The sequence below is a fragment of the Haliotis cracherodii genome, unplaced genomic scaffold (assembly GCF_022045235.1).
Source record: "Haliotis cracherodii isolate W230 unplaced genomic scaffold, xgHalCrac1.p SCAF_6, whole genome shotgun sequence".
Lineage (NCBI taxonomy): Eukaryota > Metazoa > Mollusca > Gastropoda > Lepetellida > Haliotidae > Haliotis > Haliotis cracherodii.
Genome location: NW_027266319.1, coordinates 21,133,717 through 21,152,220, shown reverse-complemented (window position 1 = coordinate 21,152,220; position 18,504 = coordinate 21,133,717). Strand labels below are relative to the sequence as shown.

General features: G+C 39.4%; 1 long non-coding RNA gene and 1 pseudogene across 1 annotated transcript; both read left to right on the top strand.

Annotated features, from left to right (window-relative positions):
* Positions 1 to 768: 768 nt before the first annotated feature.
* Positions 769 to 17,785, top strand: LOC139445354 (ras-like GTP-binding protein RHO; annotated as a pseudogene).
* Positions 11,253 to 15,611, top strand: LOC139445355 (uncharacterized). The gene is made up of 3 exons (XR_011651865.1): positions 11,253 to 11,389; positions 12,343 to 12,417; positions 15,600 to 15,611. It is a non-coding gene; the product is annotated as an uncharacterized lncRNA (long non-coding RNA).
* Positions 17,786 to 18,504: the final 719 nt, after the last annotated feature.

Sequence of the window (18,504 nt, the reverse complement as noted above, 5' to 3'; positions counted from 1 at the left end):
GTTATCGGTTGAAACCAGAGGGGTTCGTGGAGGAATACAATAATGAATAAAATGTGTATGGTGTGGACATTTAGAGGCCTTCGGCTAGTGCCGCAGGGGACGCGCAGTGTGTGTTTGTGTCTAGTTTTGTGGGTAGGGGAAGAGTATCTATGTATAAGCCACGTGCCTATCAATGAGCTGCCATATCCGGTAACATCCATCCTAATTGTGTGGATCAATGCTCATGATATCAATCACTGGGTTGTCTGGTCCAGACTCGATTATTTACAGACCGCCGTCATATAGCTGGAATATTGCTGAGTGCGGTGGCAAATCCATATCCGGTAACGTATCTGTTAAGTATCTTGCCTACCCTTTGATAATTTGAAAGGTACCGTGAAAATAATCAGTCCTATTTTGCAAATTTGCTTCAGTACATGTTCATTATGGATCAATAGCTTTAAAATACAGTAATTGTATTTGACATCCAGCAATATGCATTATATTTACTGCAGAGACTAAAAGGGTAACGTATCTGTTATGTAATATTTAGAAAAGCAATAATACTTTTATTACGCATTTTAAAGGTTATGTTTAGACTTAATTCGTTGCATTTGTACGACCAGATGTGCAAACATTAGTAATATTTTAACTACTGGTGTATCATCAGCTGTTTCCACGAACATCATTGTGCACTGATCATCATTGTTTACTTGTACTCATGGACATTGGGGATGTTTGTTTACTAGTACTCATTGTGATGTGTTTTTTTTCAGGAAGTAACTAGCCATGGCTCCTCTAAAAATGAACCTAGCAATAGTTGGGGATGGTGCCTGTGGTAAAACATGTCTTCTCATCGTCTTCAGCAAAGATCAGTTCCCTGAAGTTAATGTGCCAACTGTTTTTGACACTTGTGTAGCAGATGTAGTGGGCGGAAAAAAGGTAAGTTTGTGCTGACTGTTCATTTTGAGTACTCCGCCCGGAGCGCGGAAGGTCCGGGGTTCGATTCCCGGCCGCGTCATGCCAAAAGACGTTAAAAGATGGTACTTGTTGTAAGGGCCTGAAGTTAGCAGTGGGTTCGTTATTCGTTATTCGTTTTTCGAATAACGAAAAACAAGCCAGCACAGGGTTCGTTATTCAGACTTGATATTCATAACAAATATAAGATACCTTATTTCCAGTGGGTTTGTTATTCGTTATTCGTTTTTCGAATAACGAAAAACAAGCCAGCACCGGGTTCGTTATTCAGACTTGATATACATAACAAATATAAGATACCTTATTTCCAATGGGTTCGTTATTTGTTATTCGTTTTTCGAACAACGTCAAACAAGCCAGCACGGGGTTCGTTATTCAAAGGCTGTATTTTAAACAAATACAGTAATGTGGTCAAATACACTGAAACCCTTTCAATGTATGACAGCAGGTTTGTCTGACATCATCATCCAAAAGCTGTTTAGTTTTTCAGTACTTTTGAATAACGAAAAACTTACCCGCAGGATTTTAGTTTTCAGTTGATTTCAGTTTAACCCTGTCTGGCGCTCAGCATTAAGGGGCTAAAACAAGGACTGGTCGGCTCGGAGTCGGTATACTGTGTCTGAGTGGGATATTCATGTTTAACTGCGACATGGTATCTCAGTGATCTATACTATAAATCGGCATCAGTCCGACTAGTACAAGTACGCACACGCACACGCACACGCACACGCACACACGTGCATGCACGTCGCTATATAAGTGCAATAATCTTGGACGCGACGTTAAACCCAATTTCACGTCACCCATTTTGAGTAGTATGGATTGTCACAATGCCTAAGTGTGCTTTTTAACCGAACAAAAACCCTAAATTGCAGTAGAATCCTGCTTTTTCAACTGTGTTCTGCTGAAATTATGTTTTCTGCACAGTTTTGACACAAATATTTTAATCTTTTGATATCTGATCAATATGTATTTTATTCTTTGAGAAAACATACTACGGTCACATTGATATTGCTTGAAATGAATCATTTCATTGAGCTAAATGCATATGATGAAATTGCACACAGCCGATTGTGAACTTTCTAGAATGATTATGCTTAAATGTAACAACATATGTTTCAAGGGACATAATATGTATATGAACATGTACGATATACTCACTGTATTGAGGAGGGACTAGTGCTCCCCGTGTCTCCCTGCCTGTGTCGTGTGCTGCTGCAGCGGGTTTTGTTGGTGTGAATTTCCCGCTGGGTGTCCGTTACTCTTTAAATAATCAGTGATTACGCCAGTTAATGCTTAGCTGGTGCTTTCATTTCATCACCAAATTCATGTAAAGCTTGGTTGATATATTTTTGGGGACAAGAGGCGGCGCTCAACAAATCTGTGACACCATTTCTAATTTGGTTCTTTTACGGACAGATTTCTGGGTTAACATATTGTTTCAATTTGGGAATCGCACGTAACAATATGACGTAACAATGTAAAACATTTTTTCCACATGACTGTTCACAATACCAATCTATACTGAAAACATTTGAGACTACAAGCCCGAACATAGCATTATTTTCATTAGAATTTAGTGTTATTATATGTACTATTATTGGGAAAGGTTACTGGACCAAACATAATTTTCCTAGAATAGAACATTGGGTAAAATCACAGACAGCATCTCTATTTCTCTATTCCAATGTCGACCGCCTCCGCGGTCTTGTGGTAGAGCGTCCGCCCGGAGAGCGGAAGGTCCGGGGTTCGATCCCCGGCTGCGTCACACCAAAAGACGTTAAAAGATGGTACTTGTTGTTACCCTGTCTGGCGCTCGACATTAAGGGGCTAAAACAAGGACTGGTCGGCTCGGTGTCGGTATACTGTGTCTGAGTGGGGTATTCATGTTAAACTGCGGCATGGTATCTCAGTGAGCTAGCACTATAAATCGGCATCAGTCCGGACTAGTACAAGCAGCCACACAAACACATACACGTACATGCACGTCGCTATATAAGTGCAATAATCTTGGACGCGACGTTAAACCCAATTTCACCTCACCTCATCTATTCCAATGTCAAATTGTCTGCTTGCACAAGATTTTGTTTGAATTTTCCAGTTGTACGGTAATGAGAAAAGCTTGTTGAATTGTGATTGTAAACATTTCTCATGTTGTACATTAGTCTGTTATACCTTTTGATAGATTAAAAAGTGTCTATGGAGATATTGTAGTTCACCAAGCTGTAACAGGAAGTGTTTCTGTAGTTCATGGCCCTATGGCTTATCTCCCTTTTGATTGATTTACATGGTTTATCTATCAGTTTGCTGTTTGTCATTAAGAGGGGAATTCTATTGTCACTGTGCCATTTTTGACAAAAGGCATTTCTGAATGACAGATATAACTTTATTTTCTGGTTTTATTTCTGGTTTGGAGGATATGTTGGGGGTTTTTGGTGTCAGGTCATCTTCTTTTCACACAGTTTATCTCTACCCCAAATGGAAAATGTGTGTGCCATGTTCAAGGTGTGGTGTCATGTTTGTGGCAGTGTTTCATTCTATAAAATATTTTGTGTAAGCTACTAGATAGGCCCAAACTGATGTCAGGATGTTCTCAACTTAAGGTTAACCACGATATTTCGGCATCAAATCCACTTTTGTTTTGTAGAAATGTAGAGTTTGGTTCTTGTGTTATCATTTTACATTACATAACATTAATAAAACGTTACAGTAGATGAATCTGTCTGCTAGACATTGGGATGAAATATCCAAACAATAATACTAACAATAGACGTATGCCATGTATGGGATTTCTTCTTGTAGCAAATCTGCTATGCCCTTCCTTATGTTTGAATCTGTCCAGGGCAGAGGCCTAGTTCTGTATCTTATAACTGCATCAGTTTCTACCGAAATGGACGGCATGGAAAAAAAACTGTATCTGCTATTGTTCCTTCCTTAATCTGTTTCACAACTTTCTATAAGACTGTTACTGTATTCACACACATAAATTCAGTAAGAATAGAGGATAAGTCATACAAGTAATTGAAATGTCAGTTCTACATTAATGTTTATTTAATATTGACAGTCGTCTAGAATCTGCTAGTATGAAACAAGACTCTTCATCATCATTGTATTTACTTGCAAGGGTAAGACTATTTTCTCATTTTTCTGTTTCAGGTTCAGCTGGTGTTGTGGGATACAAGTGAACAGAAGTTATGTGATAGACTCAATGCTTTATGTCATGCACATACAAATGTCATCCTTATGTGTTTTTCGATCGACAGCCCCGACAGTTTAGAGAATATTTCAGAGTAGTGGACACCAGAAGTGAAGCATTTCTGTCCTAATGTACCTATCATATTAGTAGGCAACAAAAAGGATCTCAGGAATGATGATAACACTAGGAGAGAACTGTCCAAGATGAAACAAGAACCAGTTAAAACAGAAGAAGGCCTTGCAATGGCAGAGAAGATAGGTGCTTTTTTCTACCTTGAGTGCTCCGCCAAGACCAAGGAAGGGGTTAGGGAAGTCTTTGAAACAGCCAAAAGAGCTGCCTTGCCAGTAAAGAAGAGGATGGGAAGGTGCACCTTGCTTTAGACCTCTGAAACTGCAACAACCTGCATGGGAAAGGCACGTCTGCCAGAGAGGAGGAACATCTCACATGCACGCAACTTGATGACGTCGTATATTGGAGTAACAAGTGAGTTGTTCCCATAGATGTAGCTGAGCAAAGCAGATAACGCGATGGCCGAACGATCGCATCCAAAAGCGGGGAGATATGACAATCGTCATTGGGAACAAAGGTACAGGTCATCGACGTGATGATTGTGAGAATATGCGGAAAATACCCACCAGTGTAAAAGATAGACCTGTCCGACATTGCCGAGATCGGATTCTATTGAGCTAGCTGCGCCCCTCATGGTTTATTCTCCCTGCAGTGTTTTATTGTACGATAAACAACTATCACGAGTCGTTTATTTCTTACGTAAAGACAATAATAAACATAAGTAATTTTCATACTTTAGATTAATACGTATATGTTTTACTGTAACATTAGAGTTTGTAAAAAGAATATAACTGTTAAGATTCAGATTCAGATTCTTTATTTCTCCATAGACCACCGACGGTGGTACACGAGCATACATAAAGTACAGGGATAAATATAATATGTACATCAAGACGGCTGTGTGCATTTAGATTTAGCATTCAAAGTGTTAAATACAAATAATACATATCTTGAAAGACGTTTTAGCTCATTTAGTTTGGTCGTTGAAAATAGGCTTCTTAATGAAAACACATTTGACCAAGTTAAATATCTTCTAGGAATAAGTGCAAGTCTCTTGTTATCAAAAGCTGGACATCGAAATATATATTGGAATTCATCTGCTATTGCTGGGGAGTTACAGAGTGGACATAGACGTTGTTCTCTAGGTACATTATTCCAGCGGCCTGTCTCGACTGGTAAATTGTGGTTATTAGCGCGAAATTTTAAGAGCGGGTAATAAACAGATTTAGGTAGGTAGAGATAGTCTTCAAATAATGGCATTTCTTTAAGATAGTTATAATAGAAACCTTTTGAACTCCACAATATTAAACTTCTCCAGGATTGTAGAAAATGATCGGTCAATATTCTTTCCACAGACGAGACTAGCCACTTGGTGTTGAAATTACATGGCATATCATATACTTGAGTCAGGCCACAGAAGCTTAATAGACATTCTAGATTACATAACCAAGGGTGAATATTGGAGTTTACGTGAGCATCCATCCTTATAAATTGATATAATAGAGTCGAAAACTTATTTTGTTGAGATCATATAATATGTCTATGCCAAAAACCTATAATTCTCTTAGCTACTCTAATATTAAGGGGGTCCTGCCTAATTCTCCATAGACCATAAAAGAAGGAGTTGATAATTTCAAACCAGCCGCTAATTTAAGGAATTTTAAATGAACTTTTTCAACCATAGTCAAACATTCAAATCCCCACACTTCGGCGCCGTCCAGTAAGATTGGTAACACCATAACATCAAATGCTTTAATAATACAATCGAGTGGGAGATTGATATTTCGGGCTTTCTTCAGGAGACAGTACTTAAAGAAGTGGCCGAATTTTCTTCAGTCAATGATATCTTTTCACGGTATCAGTACGGTATATCAGTCGGACTATTACACAACCTATTGGTAGCTCCCGCTGTGGTGGCAATAAACTCAGATTGTATTGTAATTTCAAAAATGTATATGCCGCAGACAATTATGTCACACGCCCCATCCAACGATCCCACCAGAAGCGAATTGACTAATTCGGTCGTGGCACTGCTCCAATACACGTGGAGACAGGACGATAGAGCAACCTCCCAATTAAAGAAAGAACGTGTTTAACTGTACGGAAACTGTGGAAGACGAAATGTACTGCTATATTGTCCTGACCACGTGCACAATGGGGAACGTGACACTGGTTACAGGCCGCGAGGTATATGGTAAGTGTTATGATCTCTGTGATATTAAAAAGGTTTGTTTTATTTAGCATCATGTGACATGTGCAGCGTGACGGCCACACTCTGCAGTACTATTATAAAACAGAAAGTCAGTCCTGTAAAATCGTTTTTGATGTAACAAGCATGAGAAAAATGTGTATTTATTGCTTATTAGATATATAGAGATTTTTTTTAAATGGAAATTTTAAGTGTGTATTCATCTTAGTCTAATATAACTCCGTATGGAGTTGTCCGTCGGTTTACATAGGCTATATACATTTTTTTACATCTAAGTGGGATGAGACTCAAACCCTCTGTCTGCCCGTCTGTGTTTAGAGTTACACCTCACCCACCCTATGTTATAATAAGGAAGCAAGCTCGTAAACGGGGGTAAATATGATGTTGCCTTAGCATAAGATATGAAAAATAATATTTCTCTTTACGTGATTTGCCCTTAACCAGGTTCTAGACTTTTTTCTGACAACTATGATGGAGTAGATATTCCCAGGTCACTATGGCACAATACTGGTATTTGAGTAGGAGATCCAACACAAAGGTTTTCACCCATTTTTCGTAATTTCCTTACTTATTTTGGGGGTGGGATGGGGTGGGGGAGGCGTCTAATTGTTACATGCTAAATTATGTTTTTATGTCTGCATGTGTTGTAACCAATTCATATATTTCAAACAAAACAGGACAAATTGTATCTTATTTTTACTGAATTAACTTTTTGGAACCATGACAAAACATTAGTTTGTAAATATCTGGGTGCGTTTTGTTTGGAATGTGATTGTGCATTTTATGTAGGAGTGATCGTTCGACAGTCTCCGTAACCCGCACGTTTGCTTTCCTCCGTTCTATCATGGGTGTGGGCTCTTGTATCGATACTACTATCTCTGCTGTCTGCGGCTGTCTGTCTTGGCATCTCGTCATACACGTCTACCCGTTCTTCCACCTTTGTATTGTAATAATAAAGTAATTGAATACGTTTCCAGTTTTGTGGTTGTTATGCGACTTTTGTGTTTGTCATACGACTCTTGCTCAAAAGGTGTTTGATCAGGATTACAACATTCAAGGCATCAGTAAAGCTTTCTAAGAGTTGTATGCTTGACATTTGAGGACTATATGACAAGATAAATGATTTCAACTTTTCCTTTGTGCGGAGCAATATTTCTGCAGCTACAACCCTTCGTGGTACAAGCGAGCGTCCTCTTTTTGCCAAGACTCCAAAGAACGTCACGCGACTCTTGCTAAGAAGTTATTTGATCAAGGATACGGCATTCAAGGCCTTAGTAAAGCGGTCCAAAAGGTTTTTCGAGGCCATTTCCAAATTTGACGCATCAGTGACAAAAATTATGTCCAATGCAATTCCCCATTTTGACTAGTACCAGGTTGTACAAGTTCCCGTGTTTCTGCAGTGACCAATTGCCTTGCCTTTGCATGTATTAGTAACGGGTGCCAGCAGTGGGGCACCTGGAATCATGACCATTTGATACTGATTCATAAACACGGGTTCATGGTATAGTCGGAATCGTACAATCGACTCTGCTTTTAGCAGCGATGTCTTATGATTATGAAATGAATGTTGTCGCTTCTATTAATTTTGGGGCGGTCGGGTAGCCTAGTGGTTAAAGCGTTCGCTCGTCACGCCGAAGACCCGGGCTCGATTCCCGACATGGCTACAATGTGTGAAGCCCATTTCTGGTGTCCCCCGCCGTGATATTGCTAAAAGCGGCGTAAAACATACTCACTCACTGTATTAATTTGCTTATTAATCCCACCAGTGGTGACGAGAGGCAATTCGCTTGGCAGAAACCTATGATCTTGGGTTCGAAACCCAGATTCTCCCTGTTTAATCTTCAAGGTTTGTCTGCACCATAACCGTGTTCCTGGGCAACATATTCCCCACATCAAGGTGAAACGATGTGACAGAGCTGAAATGCCGATCAAAGCAGCGTTAAATCAAACTCACTCAGTCAGTAACCCACTCGACTCGTGAAGATCCGGGGTAGAATAGGTCTTCAGCAACCCATGCCTGTCGTAAGAGGCGACTAACGGGATCGCTGACTTGGTTGATGCATGTCATTGTATCCCAATTGCGTGGATCGATGCACATGATGTCAGTCACTGGATTGTCTGGTCCAGATTCGATTATTTACAGATCGCCGTCATGTAGCAGGAATATTGCTGAGTTTGGCGAGAAACAACAAACAGTCTCTCACTCACTCTAGTATCTACCCGCTCCGCAATTCGCAATGTTGCTTGCCTGGTAGCTGGCAAGATCCGCTGACAGCCGGTTCGAAATTACAGACTCGCCTCGCCTAAGACTCGCATCACTTCGGGCTTTCCTCCCACACGACGTGATATAACTGGAATACTGTTCAACGCGGCCTTTCTGTCTCTGGCCTAAACCAGCGAATCTTTAGTCCAAGCGAATCAAGATATAACCAGATATTACACTGTAGATACATTTATAATAATCAAACAAACGTTTTATTGGTATGAGCTGAAGCGGCATATGCGAAAGCACCTAGGGGATAGACGATGATTCAAGTTCAGAGTAAGTCGCAATAGGCGTCAAATGGATCAATGGTCACTTTTCGTGACTTGGTTGGTTTGCGTGACATCTTACCCGATGGCGTGGAACGTTGCTAACTATATAGATCTATATATATATAGATCCTCATACCGTTGCCAAGCAAGCCAAAGTGGACACAATTTATGGACAAGTTCTTTATTCACTGTGAGGGCGACATTTCGGTATAGATCCATATACCGTTGTTAAGCAATTTTGTCTACATCGTCGTCAGTTTACTGTCGAATATACTGCCACACCTGCTTAAATAATTTAGAACCGACAACGCGGTGTTTCGCAACTTAAATCTGTATTTGAAAGTGTTTGAGAAAGAACATTTTCTATCGCTGTGATGCCTTCTTCTTGCCAAAATGTCAGATTTCCAATCAATGTTTTAATGAGGAAGTCCAGCATTTCACATATTGTTTTCTCAGTAAACTTAAGATGACATTGAGATATACTTTCATTTTGACAAACTGTGCTGAACCTCAAGCAAAGACCAGTATTTTTTTAGAATCCACATGGTATTAACTCCTCTTGTCTCAAATACTTTCTGCGAATATAAAGAAAGTCAACAATTTGATTATATAAAGGATACGGTCATTCTTTGAGTGAGTGAGTATGGTTTTACGCCGCTTTTAGCATTATTCCAGCAATATAATGGCGTGAGTATGTTTTACGCCGCTTTTAGCAATATCACGGCGGGGGACACCAGAAATGGGCTTCACACATTGTACCCATGTCGGGAATCGAACCGGGTCTTCGGCGTGACGAGCGAACGCTTTAACCACTAGGCTACCCGACCGCCCCTGATCATTCTTTGAAAGGAATTTGGTGGTACATGTATTGGACCAAGCAATATATATCTCTTTGTAAGGATTTGTATGGAGCTTCAGAATCCAGCACAATGTCCTCAGGATTTAGAGAATAGGAAATGTATTCAGTTGCTATTAACTATGCCACATGTAATGTGTTTCCGGGGTTTAGAGAAGTGGAAAAGTATTCAGGTCCAATACACGATGTGTTGATTGCTATGTCTGAACTTCTTTCTTGTCGTGGTTTGTTCCTTATCTTTCATTAGATACATGTCATATGTTGGAACAATAAGTGCCCATTCCAATGCAATATCAACTGTAAACTGTAAACAACTCTTTTAACCTATAAAAAGCCCATTTACAATAGTAAATATTATTAGACTGTGAGTCTAAACAGCGTTGACCCGGATGCGTTGTTATGGGTGTGGTATGTATATGGCGACGGACGCTTTTGAGAAGCATTTTATTACTCTTTGTATGTACCCAATAGCGTATTCAAATCATATTATCTAACATGCACATTTACTGAATGGGCCCGGTGGCGCAACATTGATCTGGCGTCTTTAGATGCAACCCTGCTCTATATTTGGACTGTTACTTTCAATCCCCAAAGACATTTTCAGAGATCAGCCGTTTCTTGAACCCTTGATTTGTCTTGCCATTGTAAATATATAAACGGTGCTACAGCATAATTTATTTCTTGACTGTGGTTGCCTGGAAAGGACATTACTCTCAACTCGGCAATACATTACAAGGTAAGTGTACATTAACGGTATTTCGTTACATACGGTACATTCTACTTTTTACGTTAGCATTAGAAATAGCTGTCATTAATGTCGGACTATATATCATATGACCTATCCAGGTTTCGTGATTTTGATATCTTAAAGAGGTATCGATTATCTCCCTGGCCCAGATACGAACATGAGTGACAGGTTGCCATCATGGTTTATAACGCCTAGGTGATTTCTCCTTGTGCTATTGTCACGGAGCTGTGCTCCAATGATCAGAGCTGGCATAAAAAAGAATAAAGTAATAAAGAAAACGTGGTATTAGGTACACAGGTATATTAATAACGGCTAATTGTACTAATAGTTGATAATAAAAGATAAGATGGACCCAATCTGCGCTGACATGCAGATATCAATTCCATCAGCGCAAATATACAACCAGTTTAGCCAAACAACTGTATTAGAGCAATAAAAAGGAGAGCAGCTAAAACAACACTTGACAAGATACCGACCAGATGCGTAGACAGCCAATTAAGTCGGCAGCGACTAATTAACACCTGTGGCAATTAACTCAACACTCAAGTAAGTGAATAACCTCGGCTGAGTATGACGGGAAATAAACACTGAGAGCTTATCCCTGGAATAAGTCACTTAGACTACAAAAGAGACGATTACGTCTGAAAGTCAAATAGTCTCAACAGACTAAAATTTCAGTCACAGTGCGCAGACGTCGGAGGCGACAACCTCTCCTGGACCGCCGGGGAATACTACAGACTGGGGCGCCAAACCAGCGTGTGTTTCTAAAGACGGGGAAAACACGAATAGCAAACTAACTACAATATCTACCTTGAAGATGTAAGTATCAACATAAAGCGCTGAACATAAATTATCCAACGGCATCATTAAGGATATACAACAAACTATGTACAATTATTGATAAGGCAAAGTTGAGCATTCACACATGAGAAATATCTGAATGTACATATAAATTACGTTAATGTTTGAAAATCATAATTAACAAAATATTTTTAATGCAAGAATAAGGTAGCGAACATTTAGGAGATAACATACATCAAGTCAATACATGGTTTGAGACTGCCATTAGACCACAAGAGAATGAAATAGTCTGGCCACTAAATCTCTAACACAGAATGATTTCACACTATACAATGACGACCACCGGACTTTGCCGAGATGTGGCGGAAATACTAGTAAATCCCGGAAGCAGAGCGGCACAAGACCGTGACATGGGTAAATACGACCACGGTGACAGCTGTATATCCATGTCACATCTCATGCTGTACATTGATGGGCGTGCCGGCACCGGAGGGGTCGCAGTGTCAACTTGGGTTGTTGGTTCTCGAGGTGTCATCATAAAAATTAGGTATCATAAAAAAATGCAAAGGACTGACAAAGATTTGGTGCTGCTTTTTTTAAATTGAACAGAAATATTTAAAGATTTATAGAAATTTATCATCCAAAACTGGCTCCCACAGGAGATATCCTTGGGTGAGATCAAGCGATATCCACATTTCCTTACACACCTGTTTCGTCAATAATCCAGACTGGTTATTCCCTGGCCTTGACGTATTATATTTAACGTATAAGTCCTTTAAATGTATTGGTGTTCATTCAATAAACGAAAGTCGTAGAATGACCATTACTTAAACAAACTGTTGAAATATTCAGACAGTAATATGAATGTCTGTTATATATGATTTGTTGAGTCTTTACCCCAAATGCATGTATACCGCATATAAGTAGGAAGGTCTAAACATGTGTGCTTCACAATGTTCTATTCTTAACAGGTTCTGTGCTGCTTGTATTCCTCTGACGACGAAAGATATGATTATGCGCTCACACCAGTCATGCCGGAGAGCGAGGTATGTCAGGTTATAGAGATTGAATCCACAACAGCTTTTGTGCTGCTTATATTCATCTGATGACTGAATCACATACTTGATCCCATTATGATCCTCTGTCAATGCAAGTAACATGCAGAAGCATGGACGAAACAAAATACGAAATGCTTATTTGTTTAATATATGTCCGGCGTTAACTGAATAAGTGACCCCTCAACCACTCATGCCATTTGAGGATATCTTAAGTGAAGACTAATACCCGCAGAAATCAACGTGGCAATGGATAAAAGGAAGAAGTTAGTGATTGTGGGTGACGGTGCTTGTCGGAAAACATGCCTTCTGTTTTCTACAGACGAGTTTCCTAAATACGCACCAATAGATTCGGAAACTTACATAGTTGACATCGAAGTCAATGATGCACATGTAAGTGTCATTTATAGAACGATAAGTGAGTGTGTTAGGTTTAACGCTTTGAGAACCAGTATGGTGTTGACAGGTCAAGGATGATAAACAGAGTGAATTTGGAATTCTAACCCTGATCACTGGATTAAGTCACGCATAAGGATGCAACTCTGCACAGTAAATTGCAGCAACATAGACGACTGGGACACCAATGCTACTCAATCTGTAATTGATGTGGAATCTGAGGAATTAGGCAAGACCTTTAAGCATCCCCATGGCATCAGCTGTGCTCCCTCCTTGGTGATATGTTTCTTTATGCATATTGTTACGAAGTGATTTCCGCATTTAAACGTAGAGGTTAACCCCAAAATCCGTTCGGACAGGACTTAATTGTGAAATCAGTATATAACCACACATAATCACTGTATTATCAACAAATTATAGTCCCACTGACAAGGCGTACAATAACATAACCATTATATGTAAGCATCACTACATTATTGTTTGATAACAGAACTTGGTATAAGAGACATACGGTCGATCAAACAATGCTACATATCGGGTCAGTATGTTAACCGAGGAAGAAATTCTGCCAAAATCATGCATCAGTACTATCAACCTTTGACTTGACTCTATACTCTGAAGACATGCCCATTCCTCGTTTGTACTGGGTGGCACGGATGGCCCAGTCGTCTGAGGCGCCGCGATTCGCTGTGCAGAGTTGCGTCCCTTGGGCACGCCAGAAAACTATGATTGTGGGTTCCAATCCCGGTTCGCCACGATTATGTTTCTAGGTTTGTCAGCACCATACCGGTGCTCGTGGGTTTCACCGAAGTGGTAAACGTCTTAGACCTGCATAACTTCGGGCTTTCCTGCCACATTAAGCTGACACGCCGCGATACAACAGGAATACTGTTAAAAGCGGCGTTAAACCAAACTCACTCACTCGTTTGTACTGAATACCAAGGCTCCATAAAAATCTGAACGAAGAGAGGTATATTGATTGCTCCAGCACATGTACCACCAAATCCTTGTTTCAAATATTAACCACAATCCCTAATACAATCAAGGAAGAACTTTCTTTATATTCACAGAACGTAATTGAGACAAGTGGCATTAATACCATGCGGATTCTCAAAAACTCAATACTTGCTTGACATTTGATTCTTTCAACTTTGTACACCACTATCCCACATGACTCACTTAAAGGAAAACAAATGATACAAAACGTAGTGACCATAGATACAGTTACATCTATCTTCAGAGGTTCAGGGGGTTGTCGGGTAGCCTAGTGGTTAAAACAGTTGCTCGTCACGCCGAAGACCCGTGTTCGATTCCCCAACTCACTCACTCATTATGCATATGAGTCGGAATTTCTGATCGGACTGTATGACAAGGGGAATGACTTCACAGATACGCTCACCCTTTCTCCATATTTTTTTAGTGATTCACCAACACATGCTCATGATATAGTTGGAATCGTACAGTCGATTCTTAAAAATATTGAAAGGGTATGGTGTTGTTTATTTCTCATTTCATGGAACACAATAAAATTAGTTTCGTCCCTGCTTATACGTAAACATCATAGCCAGTCACTTACGACAGATGGAGGGGGAATTTGGCAGGTTATTGAACACTTCTTAGATTTTTGTATCTGTAACAGATACGTGACACCCTTGTTAACAGTGGCACCTCACACCAAACAGTGGTATCTCATTGTATTGTTCATTTTCCTGTAAATATAACGAAATACGAAACCTTGAGGGACATGATATTATGACAGAAACGGATACTTTACTAAACGATGGCTTCATTTTGAAATTTGTTTAACTTTAAATCAACAGCATCACAGTATACAAACAGGATACTGTTATCGGATACCGAAAAATTGTACATGAATAGTTAACATAAATGGATACTTACCAATTCTCATCAAAACATCTGCAAATTATTCTCAAATTGAGTGGCCTGCTTCAACTCCCAAACAGGAAACGTGTCAAAATGAAAAAACTCTCTCCCGAAGAAACGTGATTTTAAATCTTAAGTGAAGCGGGAAATTTAGAACTCGTTACATAGCGTATCTGTTAAACAAAATCTTTACAGTCTTATACATTTTGTATAAATATTAACTATCATAGCTATCACCTATTTCAAATATGTGGTACTAAAAGTGCATATAATGTATGTATAAGCCACATGCCTATCAGTGAGCTGCAATACTCGCTAACGTATCTGTTAAGTATCTTGCCTACCCTTTGAGAATTTGAATGGCAAAAGTACCGTGAAAATAATCACAGTCCTATTTATGCTAATTTGCTTCACTACATATTCATTATGGGTCCATAGCTATAAAATACAGTATTTGTATTTGACATATACAATATGCATTATATTTACTGAAGACTAAAAGGGTAACGTATCTGTTATGTAATATTTAGAAAAGCAATAATACTTTTATTAAGCATTTTTTTTCCATTAAAGGGTACGTTGGCGACATAGAATTTAGACTTAAATCATTGTTGCATTGTGTTTGTAAATATATCGAGAGTTGTACATTAATGTGTTAGACGTTTTGATAGATTAATAAATTTTATTGGACATACTAGTGTTAACAAAGCTTACCGTTTGTACAACAAGATGTGCAAACAATTGTAATATTTGAACTACTGGTGTATCATCAAATGTTTCCCTGAACAACTGGCGCATACTCGATTATTCCCTGAACATCATTGTTTACTTGTACTCATGGACATTGGGGATGTTTGTTTCCTTGTACTCATTGTGATGTGTGTTTTTTTCAGGAAGTAACTAGCCATGGCTGCTATAAGAAAGAAGCTAGTAATAGTTGGGGATGGTGCCTGTGGTAAAACATGTCTTCTCGTCGTCTTCAGAAAAGATCAGTTCCCTGAAGTTTATGTGCCAACTGTTTTTGAAACTTGTGTAGCAGATATTGTAGTGGGCGGAAAACAGGTAAGTTTGTTCTGACTGTTCATTTTGAGTATTCCGCCCGGAGAGCGGAAGGTCCGGGGTTCGATCCCCGACCGCGTCACACCAAAAGACGTTAAAAGATGGTACTTGGTGTTACCCTGTCTGGCGCTCGGCATTAAGGGGCTAAAAAAGGACTGGTCGGCTCGGAGTCAGTATACTGTGTATGAGTGGGGTATTCTTGTTTAACTGCGACATGGTATCTCAGTGATCTAGGTTTGTGCTGACTGTTCATTTTGAGTAGGATAGCATTGTTAAATGAATTGTCACATTGCCTAAGTGTACTTTTAACTGAACAAAACTCTAAATTGCAGTAGATCCTGCTTTTTCAAATGTGTTCTGTTGAAATTATATTTGCTGTACTGTTGACCTTGTACAGTTTTGACATGCAAAAGCATTGACTTCATTAATTTATTAATCACACAAACAAATGTATATTAATCTTTCCATAACTGATCAATATGTATTTTATTCTTTGAGAACACATACTACGATCGCATTGATATTTCTTGAAATGAATCAATTCATTATGAGCTAAATGCATATGATGAAATTGTAAAATACGGTTGTGAACTTTTGGTGATTTTGTTTGCTTGAATGAAATATTAGACATTCTAGAATGATTATGCTTAAATGTAACAACATATGTTTCAAGGGACATAATATGTATATGAACATGTACGATATACTCACTGTGTTGAGGAGGGACTAGTGCTCCCAGTGTCTCCCTGCCTGTGTCGTGTGCTGCTGCAGCGGGTTGTGTTGGTAGATGTATGTCATGTATGGGATTTCTTCTTGTAGCAAATCTGCTATGCCCTTCCTTATGTTTGAATCTGTCCAGGGCAGAGGCCTAGTTCTGTAACTGCATCAGTTTCTACCGAAATGCACGGCATGGAAAAAATCTGTATCTGTTATTGTTCCTTCCTTAATCTGTTTCACAACTTTCTATAAGACTGTTACTGTATTCACACACATAAATTCAGTAAGAATAGAGGATAAATCATACAAGTAATTGAAATGTCAGTTCTACATTAATGTTTATTTAATATTGTCAGTCGTCTAGAATCTGCTAGTATTAAACAAGACTCTTCTTCATCATTTTTGTATTTACTTGCAAGGGTAAGACTATTTTCTCATTTTTCAATGATAATCATTTTGTGTTTCAGGTTGAGCTGGCGTTGTGGGATACAGCTGGACAGGAGGACTATGACAGACTCAGGCCTTTGTCTTATCCAGATACAGATGTCATCCTTATGTGTTTTTCCATCGACAGCCCCGACAGTTTAGAGAATATTCCAGAAAAGTGGACACCAGAAGTGAAGCATTTCTGTCCTAATGTACCTATCATATTTGTAGGCAACAAAAAGGATCTCAGGAATGATGATAACACTAGGAGAGAACTGTCCAAGATGAAACAAGAACCAGTTAAAACAGAAGAAGGCCGTGCAATGGCAGAGAAGATAGGTGTTTTTGCCTACCTTGAGTGCTCCGCCAAGACCATGGAAGGGGTTAGGGAAGTCTTTGAAACAGCCACAAGAGCTACCTTGCCAGAAGAGGAGACGAGGAGGGGCAAGTGCGCCATGCTTTAGACCTCTGGAGCTGCAATAACTTGCAGGGGAAAGGCACTTCTGCCAGGGAGGAGGAACCAACATTAGCTGGACATATGCTCTCAACTTGATGACATATTGGACGACGTTTTCTTTTAGAGGGGAGTGACTAGTGAGTTGTTCCCCACAGATGTAGCTGGGTAACGCAGATAAACGTGATCGCCAAACGATCGCATCCAAAAGCGGGAAGATATGACTATCGTCATTGGGAGAAAAAGTACAGGTCATCAACGTGATGATTGTGAGAATATGCGGAAAATACCCACCTCGGATTCTATTGAGTTAGCTGCGACCCAACAATAACAATAACAAACATAAGTAATTTTTATACTTTAGATTAATGCATATTTGTTTTACTGATACATTAGAGTTTGTAAAAAGAATATAACGGTTGAAGAAGAGGTGGCTGGTATTTCAAAACCACACAAGTTGTATATCAGTTTGACATGATAACTTCTTATGATAGCTTCTTTGAAGTTAAAGTTTGTCAGATATTATACTTTGGTATATTAATTCAATGTCTACCGCTGTTCCTTGACTAGTGCCCCCAAAAGTGCTGTTAGTGGTGGCATTGGCTGGATGTCGCCTACTGTTGGCCAATGGGAAAGTGTTGTCAGATTGTATAAACGTCTATGTAATCCAGGCCAAGATCGGACCTCTCACAATATATTTCTTTGGAGCAATCGTTGTTTGAAAAGGGGGAAAGAAACTCGAATTTCAAAATTCATTAAATAAACAGATCCTGGGTTGGAACGTTTTATTTCCCATGAAAACCGTTTTAATGTCTGTCTCAGTGTACAAGCGTTTAGATTTAGATGTGTATATTAACGAGTGGAATCGTACTATTACACAACCTATTGGTAGCTCCCGCTGTGGCGGCAATAAAGTCAGATTGTGTTGTAATTTCATAAATGTATATGCCTCAGACAATTATGTCACGCGCCCCATCAGACGATCCCACCAGACGCGAACTGACTAATTCGGGCGTGGCGCTGCTCCAATACACGTGGAGACAGGACGATAGAGCAACCTCCCAATTAAAGAAAGAACGTGTTTAACTGTACGGAAACTGTGGAAGACGAAATGTCACGCTATATTGGCCGGACTACAATGG